Source organism: Benincasa hispida, chromosome 3 (assembly GCF_009727055.1).
Source record: "Benincasa hispida cultivar B227 chromosome 3, ASM972705v1, whole genome shotgun sequence".
Taxonomy (NCBI): domain Eukaryota; kingdom Viridiplantae; phylum Streptophyta; class Magnoliopsida; order Cucurbitales; family Cucurbitaceae; genus Benincasa; species Benincasa hispida.
Window position 1 is genome coordinate 10,531,807 of NC_052351.1, and position 18,663 is coordinate 10,550,469.

At 34.0% G+C, this 18,663-nt stretch overlaps 1 long non-coding RNA gene across 1 annotated transcript; it reads left to right on the forward strand.

The window, feature by feature from the left end:
- Positions 1-489: 489 nt before the first annotated feature.
- On the forward strand, positions 490-2,158 carry LOC120073893. The gene is made up of 2 exons (XR_005480841.1): positions 490-801; positions 1,851-2,158. It is a non-coding gene; the product is annotated as an uncharacterized LOC120073893 (long non-coding RNA).
- The last annotated feature ends 16,505 nt before the right edge of the window (positions 2,159-18,663 follow it).

Genomic DNA, 18,663 nt, shown 5'->3' on the forward strand with positions numbered 1-18,663 from the left:
AAATACTCCCTTGCCAACAACAACTTCACTTGTACAATCAATTTTGCTCTTTCTCACCCTGGAGGAAGTATATCGTTGTAGACATCCATCAGTTTTGAGTGACCCCCACTGCCTGGTCGTCATCTTCCTTTTCATACATGCGTTCTATAGGCAGCTGGAAGCGTTAAAGACCACATTGGATGATTTTTAATTTTTACTTGTAGAATGTTTAGATATTGTGTATTTGTGGTTCTAGAATATTTAGGCAGAGTATATATTTGTGGTATTCGTATTGTTTTTGAAGTAGTGTATCTTTGTATTCTCGTTTGTACTTAATTTTGTTGTTTTAGGGTGTCATTTACTGATTAGTATTTTCTATTATATAAATTTGTTTTACTATTTTTATAATTTTGAAATATTTTAGCAAAACTTTAAAAACTGCTATTCCTTTTTTAAAATGGAAAAATTATTAAGCCGGGCCCAATTTGGATTAAAAAGAAAAAGTAAAAAAGACCCCCACAACTTTTGAATCACTTCACGCTTCACTACCTTCTTCTTTACGAAAAATTAGGGTTGCTTCCCGATTTTTCTTGTCTCTACTCACGTACCTTAGGAATCAAAAACCTCTATCTTCAAACGGCATGTTCTTCTTCTCTTTTGCCCTTTCTCTGTTCATATTTTTGTATTTAATTCCAACCGTTCTGTTTTTTTTTTTTTTTGGAGATTTGCAGAGGATGAAGGTTGTTGCGGCCTATATGTTGGCTGTTTTGGGCAAAAGTATTCACCCTTCCATTGATGAAATTAAAGTCATTCTTGGCTCTGGTATTTTTCATTTAATTTGGTGATTTTAGATTTTGTAGGTTTTTTTTTTTTTTTTTTTTTAAAAATTTTATTTGGTTTTCGTATGTTCTGCATGTATTCAGTATTCTGCAATTATTCCATTGATGATTGACTATAGTTTCTGTTACTTTATATGGGGAGGGGTTTTAATCCTCAAAATCCCTTTTCCATTGGTTTAGTTTTCATCTCTTTAATTAATCTAGCAAGTTATTGTAAATCACATGGTGATTCCTAGAAGGTATATATATGCTAAAAATGTACTTAAAATGAAATTAATGACTTTTCATATCGTTGAATCAAGTAGTATTGTCGCTAATTTTCATTTTTGGGGATTGTAGAATCTTTAAAGCTAGAGATTTTTCAAACCGGATCTATGCTTCGGATGAAGCAAGAAAAAAAATGCTTTTTGAAAGAGTTGAGCAACTACAATTTGGGTTGGGGTCGAATCATCCCAGCTATATAAAGTCCATGCTTCAGTCTCTTGTTAGTGGTGGAATTTAGCTCGTAAGCATGTGAAGTTCTTTTGTAGCAACTCGCATTTTTCTCTATATATCTCTTTACTGAGCATGCTGCGCGATGTGGGATATTAATTAGTATATTAGATCAATGAAAAAGGCTGATTTTCTGAAGTTTGAGTATTTAAATGTGTAAAGGCTATAATAGAATGAGAGGATAATTACAGTTTCTTCTTCTGTAAGATAATATCTAATAAGCGAAAAATACTCGTAAACTTCTTTTTCCTGTGTAGTTTTTGAAATTGTCATTTGTTGTTTGATTGCTGTCCTATTCTTTGACACATAGTTAGTAGTTTCTGATATTGTCATTTAATTGCCTTTTGATTATCATCTGATTACCTTCTATTTTTTTAAACATATTTAGTAGTTTCTAATATTGCCATTTGATTGACATTTGATTACCTTCTATTTTGTCACATAGTTAGTAGTTTTTGATATATTGTCATCTAATTGCCTTCGATTGCTATCTGATTACAATCTTATGCTTATGTCTAATTCATTCTCCATTTCTTTTAGGTTGTTGAGAATAGAATGTAAACGAAAAAATCTTCACAAGATAAGTCTGAAGTGGAGAATGAATGATAAAAAAGAAAATTATGAGATGTTTTTCTTTTGAGGATTTTTGCACTTTGATGTTAGACTTTGTGTTTTTTATTGATAACATACTAAACAATGATGTATATAATTGTTATCTTATATTCCAGGTTAAACTTTCATACTATCATGTAGTTTCTTATCGATAATGTATCCAACTGTAAAGCCACTATGAATGATTACCAAACTTTTCTGTATTGCATATCTATCATTATTATATCACATGCCTATTTACGATGTTGATATACCTTATATTATGTATATCACTTAGTAATTTAATACATTGATATACCGTGTTTTAATAAGGTACAACTTATGGAGTATAACTTAGCAATCTATCAAAATTGTGTATAAACTTGATTGGGTATATCATTAGTAATTACTTATTAAATATCACTTAGAAATCATCACATTGATACTAAGTAGTTTATGATGGAAAATCATAATACCAACCATGAAATTAAAAGGTAGAAAACTGCAAATTTTACTAACCATGGAAATCAAATAGCAATCATAATACAGTAAAATAAAAATCACAAAATACTTAATATCTAATGAAAAATCACATGACAATAAGATAGCAATCAAATATCAATCCAATATCAATCAACATTACAAGAAAAAGGAACTCTCCTGATACCTAAAACAATCGTTGGGAAATACATTGTCGGGAGAGAGTCTCTCTCTCAACTATGTAAGGGTGCCGTTGGGAGTGTTCAATAACTCCCAACGTGGTATGTGCCTCATTGGCGGTTGATAAGAACTCCCGACGCACCAAAAGCAGGCGTTTGGAGTTCAACCAAACTCCTGATGCCTCACCATGCACGTCGGGAGATGGGAACGAAAGGCCAATCTGGACGGGTCGAACTCCGAATGAATTAAATAATTCTTTGAGAGTTGTGTAGGAACTCTTGACGGTTATGATAGGGAGTTCCCTAACCTCCAAATCGAACCCCCAATTTCCAGATCTACCTTCTTCCTTCTTCTAACCTTAGCACACAAACGAGAAACCCCCAAATCGAAGCCAGCTGTTCATCCGTCGCGTCCATTCTGTTGTCGTCCATCGTTCATTGTCTGTCTTCTATTGTCCATCGTCCGTTCGTCCTTTAATCTTGAAGGCAATTGGTCGTCCATCCATTGGAAACTACTTTTGGTGAGCAAAACTTTGACTCTACTTTTGATAAGTTATATCGAAGGAATTGAGCTTATGCATATATTTCCTTGATTTTCGAGATAACGATTTCCTTGGTTTTGTCTCTATGTGATGTTTGATTTGGACATTTGATTCATTCCCATCTTTGTCCTAAACATCAAAAGCATTCCCTTCTTTTCAAGTTTAAACAATTTTTTTTTACACATTAAATAAATTAAATATGCACAGGAAGAGAATCAAAGTGAAAATTAGACAAGCACCTCAGCTCAAGTTATACATTTTTTAAATTGTAAAATAGTTTTTGAATTTCAACAAAGTCATCATGGCACAAGGAAATTTAATTGAGAATTCAAAATATCTTTCTGCCCTTGATGCCTAAACTAGCAAATAATTTACCAAAATATTCTTCTCAACTTTTTTACTTTTGCCATTGTGGTTTTTAAATTTATTTATTTTCTTACTCTTAAAATTTAATAAAATTTTCCTTTTTTTTTTGGACAATTTAAATGTTTCTACTTCAATCTTTGTGTTTAATAGAACGGCACTCTTTAAAACATTTTCTAATGTTATGTTTTTTAGTCATGTAATTTAAAATGTAAGTAAATAAATAAATAAATTGATTTTCACATGAAGAGTTTTGTAAATTAATTTAGCATTAATCTCCTTTTGACATTGAATTTGATGAATATATTTGTAGGATGAAAAGGTAATGAAAGGAAAGAATAAATGGGATGAACCATACTTGTTGGATTGGGGTGTTTCTTATAAAGTTGTAATATTACCTCAATCTGTAATTGGACCCATGATCCATGGGAAAAAAAAAAGTATTTTGAGGGTAATGTAGTAGTTTATCATTCATTGAAAGATTTTGATTTACCAAAGAGGTAGTATAGAAAAGCTTTTGAATGATCTTTATCTTTTGTGTAACATGTTCTCTTTCTCTACCTCTTGAAATTAGGATTTTGGAAGTGTTATGATGTTCCTAGAAGATGGTTATACTTTTGACCCTCTCCCAATTTCTTTTGCTATGTTATTGTCCTGTAGCTTTGTTGATAAGGTGTTTGTGACTTCTATTGAGATTTGTTTCGATGTTAATTAATGAGATTTGTTTAGTTTGCTTGTTGAGCATGATTTTCGTAACCCCATAAGTTTAATAATTTTAATTTTTGGCATAAAGTGATTAGTTATTTATTATTATTATTTTTTATAAGACATAGCTTTGCTCAAAGAAAGTAAGGCTTGATTACATTTTACCTTGAATGAAAAGATGATGTGATGAGATTTTATTCCCCATTCTCTTTATTCATGAACCACTATCTATTAAACTATTTTAATTTGATCTTTGTACTATTAATTATCTAAATAATGTAGGTTATAATTTGTTTTGGATTACAAGTTGGTCAGAAAAGGTTTATTTTTAAAGATGGACAAAAAATGGATTAAACTTAGAAATAAGTTATCGAAGGAGTATAGAGAATGAGTATCCTAGTTTCTAAATGTGACGAAGTTTCATGTTAATGATTCCTGACGAATAAGATGTTCATGCTGAAGGAGTTAGATAACATGCAACGAAAGAATTCAAAATCAATAAGCAATCTAACTATTCTTAATTGAGTTTAAAACATGCTACTCATAACAAGTTTACAAGAGGGTTTAAGTTATTCACTACCTTTGATGAAAACTCCATGAATTCAGCAAGATATCCACAAATTTGAGCTTGAATCTTCAAGTAGACCGGTACCAAGATCTTCTCTACTAATCTCAAGTGATGATTGTGTGGTAGAAACACTCAAATTGAGTTGGACTTAGATGAATTTAAAAGAAAGAAGAGGGTTTTCACTTTCAGTAGAATTTTGGTTTAAAATTACAACATAGCTATCTATTTCTCAGCATTGAGCTTTAATTTATAAGCTCCGATAATGCATGGAGATGGTCTGCATGTAGGCCAACTATTACTACAATAATTAAGAGTGAATCATAATGGAATATGATTGAGCTAGGTGATTGGCACCATAGTGAGTTTTTCCCAATTCTTGAAAAACCTCACTTTGTTCAATTTAAAATTGTTTTTATAAATCAATCAAAATTGATTTTTAAATAAAAAAATTTTATATTTAAATAAACTCATTTATTTAAATATTGGTTTTTTTTATAAAAGTAATTCAATTAATTAATTTTAAATAAAACTAATTTTAATTAATTTATTAATTTAATATCTTAATATTAAATTAACAAAACATCAATTTCATTATTATGATTTCAATTTCATATAATTAACATTTAAATCACAATTTAAATATAAATTGATTCTCTAGTTTCGTTTAATTTCGATAAAATTAAACGTTTCAATTGTATCGTATACAATTAATTGAAACCCTAAATTGAATTTGAACATTTCAAATTCATAATCCTAATCTCAAATTTCATCCAATAATACTCAATTTATTAATCCAGTTTATGAGCTAGTAGAGGGACCTAATGGTCTTACAGATCATGAGCTCCAATGATTTGTAATTAATTGGTTAAACTCTTTAAACTGAATTAATTACTATTCGTTAATTATCAAGACACACCACTATAGTTCGATAGTTGCACTCTCCTCACTATAGATGTATTTCTATCTATTTTAACCATAATCGGTAAGTCGATCCTTCACAGGTCGTTCGTATTTACAGCTGAGTCAAAATTACCGTTTTACCTCTGTAAATACATCTTGCTCCTTAAGCTCCCACTGACCCTCTATTGAACAACTGATTCATAATACCATTTATGAATCATGTCTATCTCTATCAAGAGAGGGCGGGGCCTTGTTGTTCAAGACAAGGAGTCAACACTTAAGAGAACAACCTATTTGCTAACCCTAAGACATATAGGAGTGGATTTCTTCTTTCAAGGCTATGTCCCCAGCTATCTATCCGGTCTTATCCTCAAATGGGAGGCTTATTGACCAGTATTGTTAGACTACCCTCACCTGTGCAGATCAATGGATAATCCCGAATAAATAGGAGTTCATAGTTAGCTCAGGATTAAGATTGAGTTATCCTAGGTAATTTTAGTTTGAAATAGTCAGTTTTAACAGTAAACGGTCGTTATAAAGAAAAGTGACAATTTCGAGGTCCAGTCTTATACAAACTCATTTCATAGGATGCCCCACTCACATGTCTCTACATGAATGATCTGTGGATCACATCATTTGTATTAGCATACAAAAATGGGTCACATCCAATAGTGTTATCAAGATGAGATATCTAATTTCATCCATATACTTATAGACCATTTAGGCTACATACTATAACTTGATCCTATTTATGTCATCACATAAAGTTAAAGTATTCATACTATAACCATGGATTTTTTTATTGGATGTTCATAATAGAATGCAATATCAACAATTTTATTGAATAAAATACCCAATAATATTTTATTGATAAATAGAATGTTTATGAATTGTGAGTTTTAGGACATTCCCAACACATGCAAGAATTGTATAAATTTAATGTGGGAAAAGTTAGATGTTGTGGAGCGATATCTATAACATATGGAATATCTCCCTCATACTGTGAATGGGTATATCATGGAGAGCCAGTTAACTTATCTAGAGGTTTTGAAAGTCATACAACTCATTCCATACATAATATTGAAGCAAATAGTATAGAGTATAATATTGTTAAAGAAAATAAAATGTTGAATTTTATAAATGATTGAAGATATGATACGATCATAGAAAGTGGAATCTTATTGTTCATTAGGCCTAGTTCACCTGTTTCGAACCAGAGGACTCTTGCTTAGGTAATAGTTAGCCTTTTTTTTTAAAAAAAAAAAAAAAAACTTTTAGGTGTCTTATCCGGTCCATCAACTGTTAGTGTAAATATACATATGATGTATGATTTTTCTTATATGTCATATTGTATGTCATATAGAATCAAAACCCACCATAGATTATGCATTTAATTTCATGCATCATTTATATTACAAGTGTTATAATATATGTATATGCATGATTTAATTTTATAGTATGCTCATGCATCATATAATATAATTGTTATACTATATGCTTGCATGCATAAATAACATAACCATGCATCATTTATATTATAATCGTTATAATATATAGTTTGAATGTATGCATGTGATGCATGTTATTTAATTTCATTACTTTGATATATATAAGTGTTATGTATATGTAGTAATGAAATGAACATTGCATGATGCATGACATTACTTTAGGTAATCTTATAAACGTTATAATTTTATAAAGTATGTCAATTGATGTGACTTTAATTTGTTTAATTTACTTTATAAGAGTTATAAAATGAAATTAGAAATTAAAATCAATAACTAAGAATTTCATGCAAACTTAGGTAAAATCATTTTTTAAAATAATTTTAAAATATGATTGAGATAGACCTAAGTTCATAAATTTCTAATGAGATTAGAAATTAGATTAATCTTTTTTAATCGATTTAATAGGATTAAATTAATTTTAATAAAAGATTAAATTCGCAACAAATATATCTATAAGGAACCTATAAGACGGGTTCTGGCTAGGCTGGGGTACCTAAGATGACGGAAACGGAACACCCCTACCTGGGAACCTACCTGGAAAGGTGAATGAGATAGATTTGCTACAAGCATGATTGATTAACATTTGTTAAAGTGGTCAGCGAATATTAATCAAAATTGTTTAACTTTCCAAAGTAAATGTTATTTTTGGACAAACTTAAACAATCACTTAGTAAAAATAATTAGTCGTATTTTTCCTAAGTAAATTCAAACCTAGGTTGTTAAAATACTCAATGGGAGGAAAAGATGTATATGATACGTCATTTTTCCACTCAGACTCATACTTGCCCTTGAGGTACCCTGGGAGCATCCCCCTTCATATGGTGTTTGCATATGTCAATATCAAGGTGAATGGAAAGAGTATTTATAGTAAGTGGGAGAGAGATGTGTATCAACATGTTCTATGATCTATTTCATTAGTTTGCACCGTGGGACCTTCTTGCACAACCTTGATGCGCCCTGGGAGCGCCCCCCTTCAGATGCTTTGTGCAGTATGTCAATATCAAGGTGAACTCCATAAATGGATAGGATCGCTTTAGTTTTTGTCCCAATTGGTTTTTCCCTTCGACTGGCTTATTGGGGTAGAACTGTAAGATCTAAAATGAAGGGTCACACTTACAAAAAATTATTAAGCAAGTTAATGATTTCTTGACCAAATAAATGATGACTGATCGTTATAGAAATAAGAGTTATTATGGTGTAATGATTGGTTGAGAGTGTCTCAATTTAGTGATGGGACAACTGACTGCCCTTTGGTGTCTTTTGTCCTAAATCACTGAAGCATCATTGTAAAATCAGATGTTAAATGGTGTTCATTTAGATTTTGCTAAAACTGATTGGATTTTTTAAGAGCTATGCTTAAATCTAATGTAGATTAATGTGTTTATTTTCTAGTAAATATGTCAATTAGCGTTTTTTCGTTAGTTGCCTTTTCTAGTTTGACTGATTTCAAATACATGACGTGGAAAATCCATTAAAATGTTTTTCGTGGTGACCTCGAAATTTTCATGACTGAGGATTGTTCTCAGGTCCTAACCCCTGATGCACCATGAAATGTTCGTAATGTATATGATGTGTGGATGAAGGCTAATTCTAATGCATGAGTTCACATTTTGGCAAGGATACCTGATGCGTTGGCCGAAAGGTTTGAGAACACGGTCATTGCACATGAGATCATGGAATCAATGTGAGAATTGTTTGAGCGAATATTCTCACAATTCAAGCAAAGAAAGATTGATGACAATGAAACCAGTAGTATCAGTTCCCAAGATAATCTCTAGTCCATATTGAATGTCAAAGAACTAACAGATAAAGCAATCATTGCCAACTCTGGTGAAGTTCATTGACGAGGATTGTCGTTTGAGATGAAACTTGGAGTTTATGACTTAGGTTCTGGAACTGATCCCACCACTCTCCAGAAAAGGAATAACTCCAAAGAAAATAAATTTGATTTATTTGTCTTGGAGACGTGCTTAGTAAAGAATGATGATTCTACCTGGATAATTGATTCAGGAGCTACTAACCACGTGTGTTCTTCCTATCAAGGATTTAATTCCTGGAAATAGTTGGAAGCTGGAGAGATGACTCTTAGAGTTGTACTGGTGAGGCCATTTCAGCTGTTGCTGTAGGTAGGTTTAAGTTATTTTTGGATAAGAAATGATATATGTTATTAGATGACGTATATGTAGTTCCTCAGATCAAGAGGAACTTAATTTCTATTTCATGTCTAATTGAACAAAAATATTCTATATCTTTCTCTGAGAATAAAGTGTTTATTTTTAAGAATGAAATGGAGTTAGGGTTTGGTTCAATGGAAAATAACTTGTATGTACTAAGGTCATTAGTCATAAAATTTGTGCTTAATACTAAAATGTTCAAAACAGTAACAACTGTAAAAAGACTGAGAATTTCTCCTAAAGAAAATGCCCATCTTTGGCATCTAAGGTTAGGTCACATCAATCTTAATAAGATTGAGAGGTTGGTGAAAAGTGGACTTCTAAATAGTTTAGAAAAAAAACTCTTTACCAGTATGTGAGTCATGCCTTGAAGGGAAAATGATCAAACGACCTTTTACTGGAAAAGGTTATAGAGCCAAAGAAACCTTTGAGCTTATACATTCAGACCTTTGTGGTCTAATGAATGTAAGAGCACGAGGAGGGTATAAATATTTCATCTCTTTCATAGATGATTATTCTAGATTTGGGTATCTATACCTAATACAATATAAGTCTGAAACTCTTGAAAAGTTCAAGGAGTATAAGACTGAAGTGAAAAACTTGTTAGGTAAAAAGATAAAAACACCACGATTTGATCGTGGTGGATAGTATATGGACTTAAGATTCCAAAACTATATGATAGAACATAGAATCTGTTGGAATGTACCATCATGCAGTGGAAGTGACCAAGATCCATAAGCACTCTAATTCATTAATTTTGGTAGAAATGAAAGCAAGTTTTAGCATAAATAAATGGGTTTCATGACATACCTTTGAAGAACTTTCTCTAAGCTTGAATCCAGCTGCAAATCTCCTCTGAATCTTATAGTAGATCACCCCAAGATCTTCCCTACTATCTTCTTGGTGCTCTAGATTGAGTAGTGAGACTCAAAATAAGCCTGAATTAAGGGAATTTGGAGATTAACTCACAGCAGCAACCTAACGTGAAGAACAACTTCTTCTCTCGAATTTTTCAGATAAATTCTTTCAGTTGCATTACTTCAAAATCACTCAAATCTCTTCAATATATTGCAGACAGTCATGCAAAGAGATTTTCTACATGAGATGCAGCTCATGCTTGGAGTTAATGAAGCTTGAGGTGGGTTGTTTAGTGAGCTACTTGGAAAAAGACAATGGAGAAATCAATTTTCCATTATTGTGTTTTTCCTTCTTTTTCAATTTATCAAAAATGATTTCATAAATCAATTTTATTAATAAAATTGGAAATATTATTAATTTTAAAAAACTAATTTCATAAATTAATTTTCTTTATAAAATTAATAAATAATTATTTAAACAATTTAAATAATTCTAATTAATTTAATATTAAATATTAAATTAATTTTACTCAATTCCATCTTCATATATTTAAATCATATTTAAATATTATTTCTTCAATTTCATTTAATTCTAATTTGAACACTTCAAATTAACTTATCACGCTATTCTAGAGCTAATCCATTTACGAGCTAGTAGGGGGACCTCGCGAACCTATAGGTCATGGGCTCCAACAATTCGAGATTAATCGACTAAACTCATTAGACCTATCTAACCCTCATTCGTTAACTAATGAGTAATTCCACTAAAGCCCATAGCTGAACTCCCCTCACTGTAGATATATTATGTCCACTCGATATAACCATGATTAGTAAGATAACCCTTCACAGGTTGTTCATAATAACAGTTGGGTCGAATCTTTGTTTTACCCCCGAAATTACCTCTTGTTCCTTAAGTCCCATTGATCCCTTAATGAACAATTGATTTGTGATCCAATCAACAAATCGAATCCCTCTCAGGCCAATGAAAGGGTGAAGCCTCTTGTTCAAGTCCTAGAATCAGCACTTGAAGGGTACAACCTCTTTACTAACCCTAATCAGGTAGGTGTAAATTTCGTCTTGCACCCTATGTCCCCAGCTATTCATTCGGTCTCATCTCCAAAATGGGAAGTTTATTGAGCAGAGGCAGTTGGTCTACTCTCACCGTTTACAGAACAAAGGATAATCCCGAATAAACAGGAGTTCATAGTTAGCTTAGGATTAAGGTCAAGTTACCTAGGTCATCGCTTTGAAATAGTCAGTCTTAAACAGTAAGCAGCGTTATAAAGTTAGAGTGACTGGTTTCGTGGTCCGATCTTGCACAAAACTCATTTGCATAGGACGTTGATGACGAAAAATTAGTTATCAATTACTTGACGACTAAAATTACGTGGACGCAATATGCGATGCATGTTCTTAATGTATGCATTGATTATCACGCATCGGTGGTCATGCGTTGGACTTGCAATATGCGTTAACAAATGTTGCAAGGACCATGCGTTCCCATCACAAGATTTCTTGTGCTCATGCCAAGTATAACGCGAACGCAAGTTTCTTGGGTGATCCGAGGTCGAACTCAGGGACTTGTAGCTAGACGTATGTGGTAATGTGCATGTGGCGGTTGAATAAAAGAATGATGGAGGGGTTTTTATGCTAACACTACTCCTACTTCTAACTAACAGACAATGCAATGAGAAGTATGAATGAGAGGTAGAGACACGAAAACTCTTAACGGGAAGTAAGTGGATGGAAAAATAGATAAAATGTGGAGATGTCTTCATCGCAACCCTTAAGAGTGACCGCAAGGGAAACCTCAGCCAACGCAAGCTATGCGATCATGCTACACACACTAAAAGCCTAAATCTAGGACGTATGCGATGTGTATGCAAAAGGGTCGAGATGACCGCATACCGCCACCATATCCTACTTCTTGGACGCAACCATTGTCCTCTCCGTAGGGTGCATACACTGTGTAATAGCAAATGGAGCTTATTCCTAAGTTCCCCATTTTTGCTTATGCAAACCCAATCTAGCTCTCTCGAGCATCGATTCTAACCTAGCTCTCTCGAGTTTTAGGTTCTTTCTTTAGACTCTCTCCTGAGTAGCTCTAAAGATGTGATGAGCATATACATAAGACAAGGTAACCACATAAACTGGGCTGACGCAAAATTATTCCTATCTCTAGTGAACAATAGCTTACATTGCTTAATGCGACCAACCACTTACGTTGATGGTATGCGTTCGCCTTTGCGATGGAGAGTTTCTTCGTATGCATCGTCTATGCAGTAACTTGGCTTTCGCGTTTGCGTCCACTTCCTGCGTTAGCTACAAAAATAGACAATTGAACACATAATAACGCATAATAATGGGTTAGCCAAGATTCTCAATGCCGAACGCCACAAGCTCATTTTCTCATGAATTCCTAACATAATTGCCGCATATTCTGCTTAACAGCCCTCATAATTCTAAATAAAAGGCCTAAGATGACATGCATTTATGCATGTCATCAGATGTCCCCATTCCTCATGTCCCAACATGCACGAATTAGGATCACTTCGTATGTAGTACTTTACAACTCTTTGTAACAACTACAGAGTAGGCCACATCCAATAGTGTTACCAGAATAAGGCACCCAACCTAATTCATATACTATAGATCATTTTGACTATTTACTTGAACCTGATCCATTTGTATGTCTTCACATAAAGTTAAAGTACTCATGTAATAGTCAAGGGACTTAGGTTTATTGGATTTCTAAAAAACAATATATTCAATAACAACTTATTGAATTTTCAGAATAAGTTCTATGTTTAGAAACCACGAGTTTTAGGACATAAAACCCAACAAACTCCCACTTGGACTAGGACTTCAGTTGTAACTTATATATCCGATATATAAGATTTAGTTTCTAAGTTTTATAGAGAAATACAATAAACTAGGGCATCTCATACTCGTGGTTTACCACTCAGTTGGACTAAAACTCCAGTGGTAACTTATATATCCGATATATAAGAATGAGTCTCTATGTTATATAGAGAAATACAATAAACTAGGGCATCCTATACTCATGGTTTACCATTCGGTATCCCATACTCAATATTTTTCCCACTTGCCCTAGATTATTTAACCGGTATTTCTAGTCTTACTAGATGATTCTTAAACACTTTAGTTGAGAGAATCATTGTAAACATATTAGTGTACAATAGATTTCTTATTAAACTATATGGGGAATGTATCTAATTCTCAATAATGACCAGGAAGCACACTTTCCTCCCACTACATTGAGGTACTCTCAACTCTTTGATTAAGATGCGTCTGACCTATCTTAACAACTCTTGTTAAGAGTTAGATCTAGAAATCTTTTAAACTTATTATACTTCGATCTAGCCGTTTTAAATATCTGAATATTTGCAAATGGCTTTTAACAATTTTATTCTTAACAGAAGTTGCTATGAGATAGAACGAACATATTTTCTGAAATGAACATTTCATTCAAAACAAAAATATGTACAATATGTTCATTACAAGATTTACAAAAGTAGTAAAATCAACATCAGCAGAAACTTCTCCCACTAATCAAGCTGAGTAAGCGGTCTTCAGGAACTAAGTTACCTGTTTAGCTTTCTCTGCTTTCTATTCTGCAAGATATTTAGGGAAATTTCTCTTTCAGTGCCTTACCTCGTTGCAGTGGAAATATTTCCCTTTCTCTGTAGCATTTTTCGTGCTTTTCTTGTCAGCAGGCTTCTTCTTCCCTTTGTCTTTCTTCGCTGGAATACTCTTAGTCTGCGAAGAGGAGGCAACATCAGGCTTGGAGGACGTTGCTCTCTTCTCAGCAGAAGCAAAATTTACTTCTGGTATCAGACCCTTAGTTCTCAATATAGTCTGAAAAGCCTACAGCTCATTCAACAGAGTGGTCAAGTTGTATTCAATTTTATTCATCAATGCATTCATCTAGAATTGCAGTAAACTCTTCGAAAGAGATTCTAGAATAAAACCAACTTGGCTTCTCTCATCCATCATAGCGTGTTTACTTCTGCCACATTAAGGTGGACCATCATGTCTAGGACATGTTCATGAACTGAGGTCCTCCATTTCATGCGACTATTGTAAATGTATTTGATAGCATCATGCCTCGAGGTGAAGGACGGTTGTCCAAACATCCCTCTCAGAGATTCCATAATCTCTTTGGAAGTACTCATATCCTCATGTTTTTTCACCAACACATCAAACAAGCTGGCGAGAATATAAGCATAAGCTTTATCATTCGCCCTGATCCATCTATCAAATGCTTCCCAAACAGTTCGATTGGAATTAGAGCTAGGAATGGGAGGACATTCCTCCGTTAAGAAAAATCTCAAATCGTTTATCGTAAGTATCGTGTTCAAATTCGATTTCCATTCACATAGTTATCCCCGATTAGTTTATCCGAAGCCAAGAATTGTATAATTGAACTCATCATTATGAAATGATAAACAAATTTTATAAGTGAATTGCTTTTAAATCCAGTCAAGTTTTAGCAAAGTGATAATGTACCCATAATCATTATTTTTGCAATGATACTCAAGTGATTTAGAACAAATGCTACCGATGGGCAGCCAAGAATTCCTTCACAAGAGCAATACAATTCTTGACCAAATACTATCTCCAAAATAACTCATATTTCGATAGTCATTTAGTTATCGTTTTCGGTCAAGATCATTACTAACACTTAGTAAGTCTTGTAAGTTAGACCTTCCATTTTTCAGATCTTACAAAACGATATGAGTATGCCTCCGAAATAGACGACTAATACCCAAGACGGAACTATAAGACCCTATTCATTTTACTGAAGCGTGAGTTGTTCCAAATCATATGTTACAACCCTCCGAGGGGATCGCCGCGGTTAACAACTAGCTAGGTCAAGAGACTAAGTTACCTTATCCTCTTATAGGAAATCAAATAAAGAAACGTGCAAAATTGTCATCCTTTAGGGGGACATTCTTAGGGTGCCTCGAGGCGATGCGCAGTAACTTTATTCAATCCAACGAGGGAGACCAAGGGATATGCTGTCACACTTCCCACTCCCACTTACTATGAACACTCTTTCCATCCACCTTAATATTGACCTACCCAAACACCATCCGTTAGGGGGACACACCAAAGGTGCCTTGAGGCCGAGGGTAGATCTCACGGTGTGGACTATTTAAGAGAAATGTGAAAGGTTTAAGTGAAGCATCTTATGTCCCAAGTACCTCCCACTTATTGTTCTACCTAGGGGTTCATTAATCTAGACAACTCGGCTACTGATTTTAGTCTAAGTCATCTTTGTAAAACTCTGCTCATAAACAACGTTTGTCTATGAAATATGAACAAGTTCAAGTAGTCACATTTAAACACTTTAATGGACTGTCCTTAACTTGCATGCATGCATCAAATCTATCTAATTCACCTTTCTAGATAAGTTCCCAGTTAGGGGTGTTACATTTCCGTCAACTTAAATACCCTAGCCTAGACAAAATCCGCCTTAGACAAAAGGTTCCTTATAGATAGATTTGCTACACTTTAACCTTTTATTAGTCAATTTAATTCTATTAAACTGATGAAAAAGATTAAAGCCTTTGGGTTGCTAATCATATTAGAATCGTGATCTTAGGTCTATGTGATCCAAGTTTTAAACATTTTAAAACATGAATTAAACCTAAGTGAGCATGCATGTCTTTCTTATTTCTTTTAGTTCTAATTTCTCTTTAACTTTTAAAAAGAAACAACTAAAAATCATTGCGCACAACAAGGTGTTATAACATTTATAAAGTAACCTATGTGTCATGCTTCATGCAATGCCCGGCCATTACTATACATAACTTTTATATACGCGTAATAACCAAGCAAACATGCTTTCCATTCACCCTTATACTATAACAATTATAATATAAAGATGATGCATGTCAATTCTTTTTATGCATGCATAAATATAACTCTTATATTATATGATGCATGAGCATGCTCTTACATAATTAAATCATGCTTCTCTAAATTATAACATTTACAATAAAGAGATGATGCATGACCAATGAATAACCTAAGGTGGGATTTACTATATATGGATACCATATGACATATAAAAAAACATACATCGCATGTAATAGACCAAGGATTAATGGACCGGGATGAGCCTTCACAAAAAATCAGAATGAAATAACCCTATCTATTACATTTTTCATTGAGCGAACCGGTTCACAGGCAAATCGGGTCTTGAACCACCAGGAGGACTTCATCGTGTAGTAAAACGCCGAAGGTAGGCGATCGCCCAACGCGCACTAGACTTTAGGTGCAAAAGCTAAATGATCGCTTAGACGACGATGAGCCTGCGAAGCCTGATCGTCTAGGCGAATCGCTTAATGCGACGAAAGGTAAACGATTTATGTGCATTGCTAAGTGATCATTTAGTCAGTTACTAAGCGATAAAACTTGTTGAGCTAACGATCGTCTAGTGTGCACATGCATTAAATGATACATGAATCTCCTATCGTCTACACGACCGATAGTCAGCGATCGCTTACCCCATCGTCTACATGACCCGATCAACCCTTGATCGTCTCCTTCCTCAAAGAACTGCAACCCTTGCTCCGATATTCTTCATGAACGACTCAAGACTCAAACAGACTTTGAATTACAGGCTCGATAACGGTTATTAATGCCCAAAAACGCAGGGACCTTTACAATCAACCGAAAATGTAAAAGAATTAAATCAAACCGAGGCATACATCCCAGAAAACTCCATTAATCTGCACATCCACAACAATTTAACGATTAAACAGAGCAGACATGCACCCACCAATAATGTATATGTAATTCATTGCAACAATGAAATTAGAATATCAGAACCTGACTCTGATACCGATTGAAGGAAATCTTAACGAAGTGCATCCATGAGCGCGTTAGGATCTTTTCGATTTCATCATGATCAAAATACAACATATACATTCTAACAGATAGTTATGCAAATTACACTAATTAGCGACATGCTTTGATAAATAAAATACAAGGGAATGAGTTCTTATGCCAGTTGAAGATTCTCTTCAAAATGAACTTAATACAGCAGAAGAACCTCTATAGAATTCTATCGCCTAGCAAATCAGTCGATTGTGGCAGCACGATCATCTACACGAACGACAGCAACACGAACAAGCACGAACAAGTAAGCAGCGGGGACGAAACCACCAATTGGAGCCCTTGGTATTCTCGGAGTGAGAATCCAAAGTATGGTCTTTGGTGAATTTGGTAGAGGTAGGAGGAAAGACAGATCGTGTAGACGATAAGCTAGTGGGAGAGAAAGGGCTATCGTATAGCAGGGATGCTTATCTTTTAGACATAGCTACACGATCGTGTAGGTTTTATTAAGCGATCGTCTAGTAAAATGTATACGATTGTTTAGAAAACGCGGCCTATTATGCGATCGTTTAGACACTGGTGTGCGATCGTTTAGAGGATAAGACTCTATCGTATAAGCTCTCAAGCTAGGCGATCATTTACATTTCCACACCGATTGCGATTTTTTCGAATGTTTTTGCCAAAAGAAACAAATTTTTATTTTATTCATCGGTTACCATAACTGAATGCGGATGCTCCCACTAACGCAAGATTGAGGAGAGTAATTCGGTCAATTATCTCATAATTAACCAATTTAATAATAAATGAATATAATCAAATTATATTCTTACTCTATAGTTTGATATCACATATCTACTATAGTAATTTCTCTTCCACTTGATATAAATCATATTTATAACTAATTTCCCTCAAAATAATGTATCTTGTACATTTAGCCAATTATATCATGTAAAATTAACCAGTTCAATTATATCATATATAATCGAACTCCCTCTTGTCAATTTGAACATTTCAAATTGACCCAAACATTGATTCTCGACTTTATCCATGCTACCCAGAGGACCTAATGGACCTATGGCTCGAAGCTCCAATGGTATGTGAATAGCTGACTAAACTCTTTAGCCACGAGATCCACCATCCGTTAACTGTCAGGTATTCCACTAAAGACCAATAGCTGAACTCTTCTTACCACAGATATATTTCTGTATCCATCGGATATAACCAATCATGAGTACGATGACCCTTCACAGATGCTCGTAAGTACAGTTGGGCCAAATTACCGTTTTGCCCCTGTAGTTACATCTCACTCCTTAACTACCACTGATTCCTCTAATGAACAATACAACATAGTCCAACTATGTGTGAACACCTCTTAGGCCAAGAGAAGGTATGTGGCGCCACATCGTTCAAGCCCCGGAATCAGCACTTGAGGTCATGTTACCTATGGTCATCTTAGTGAAGTGAAAGTCCCTATCATGAACGATGTTATATAACGAGACGTTAACACTTTGTGGTCAAGTCTTATACAAAATCTTTGTATAGGATGTCCCCACTCGCATGTCCCCTACACAAATGATCAGGATCAGACCATCTGTGAACAGTCACAACACTTGTGACCA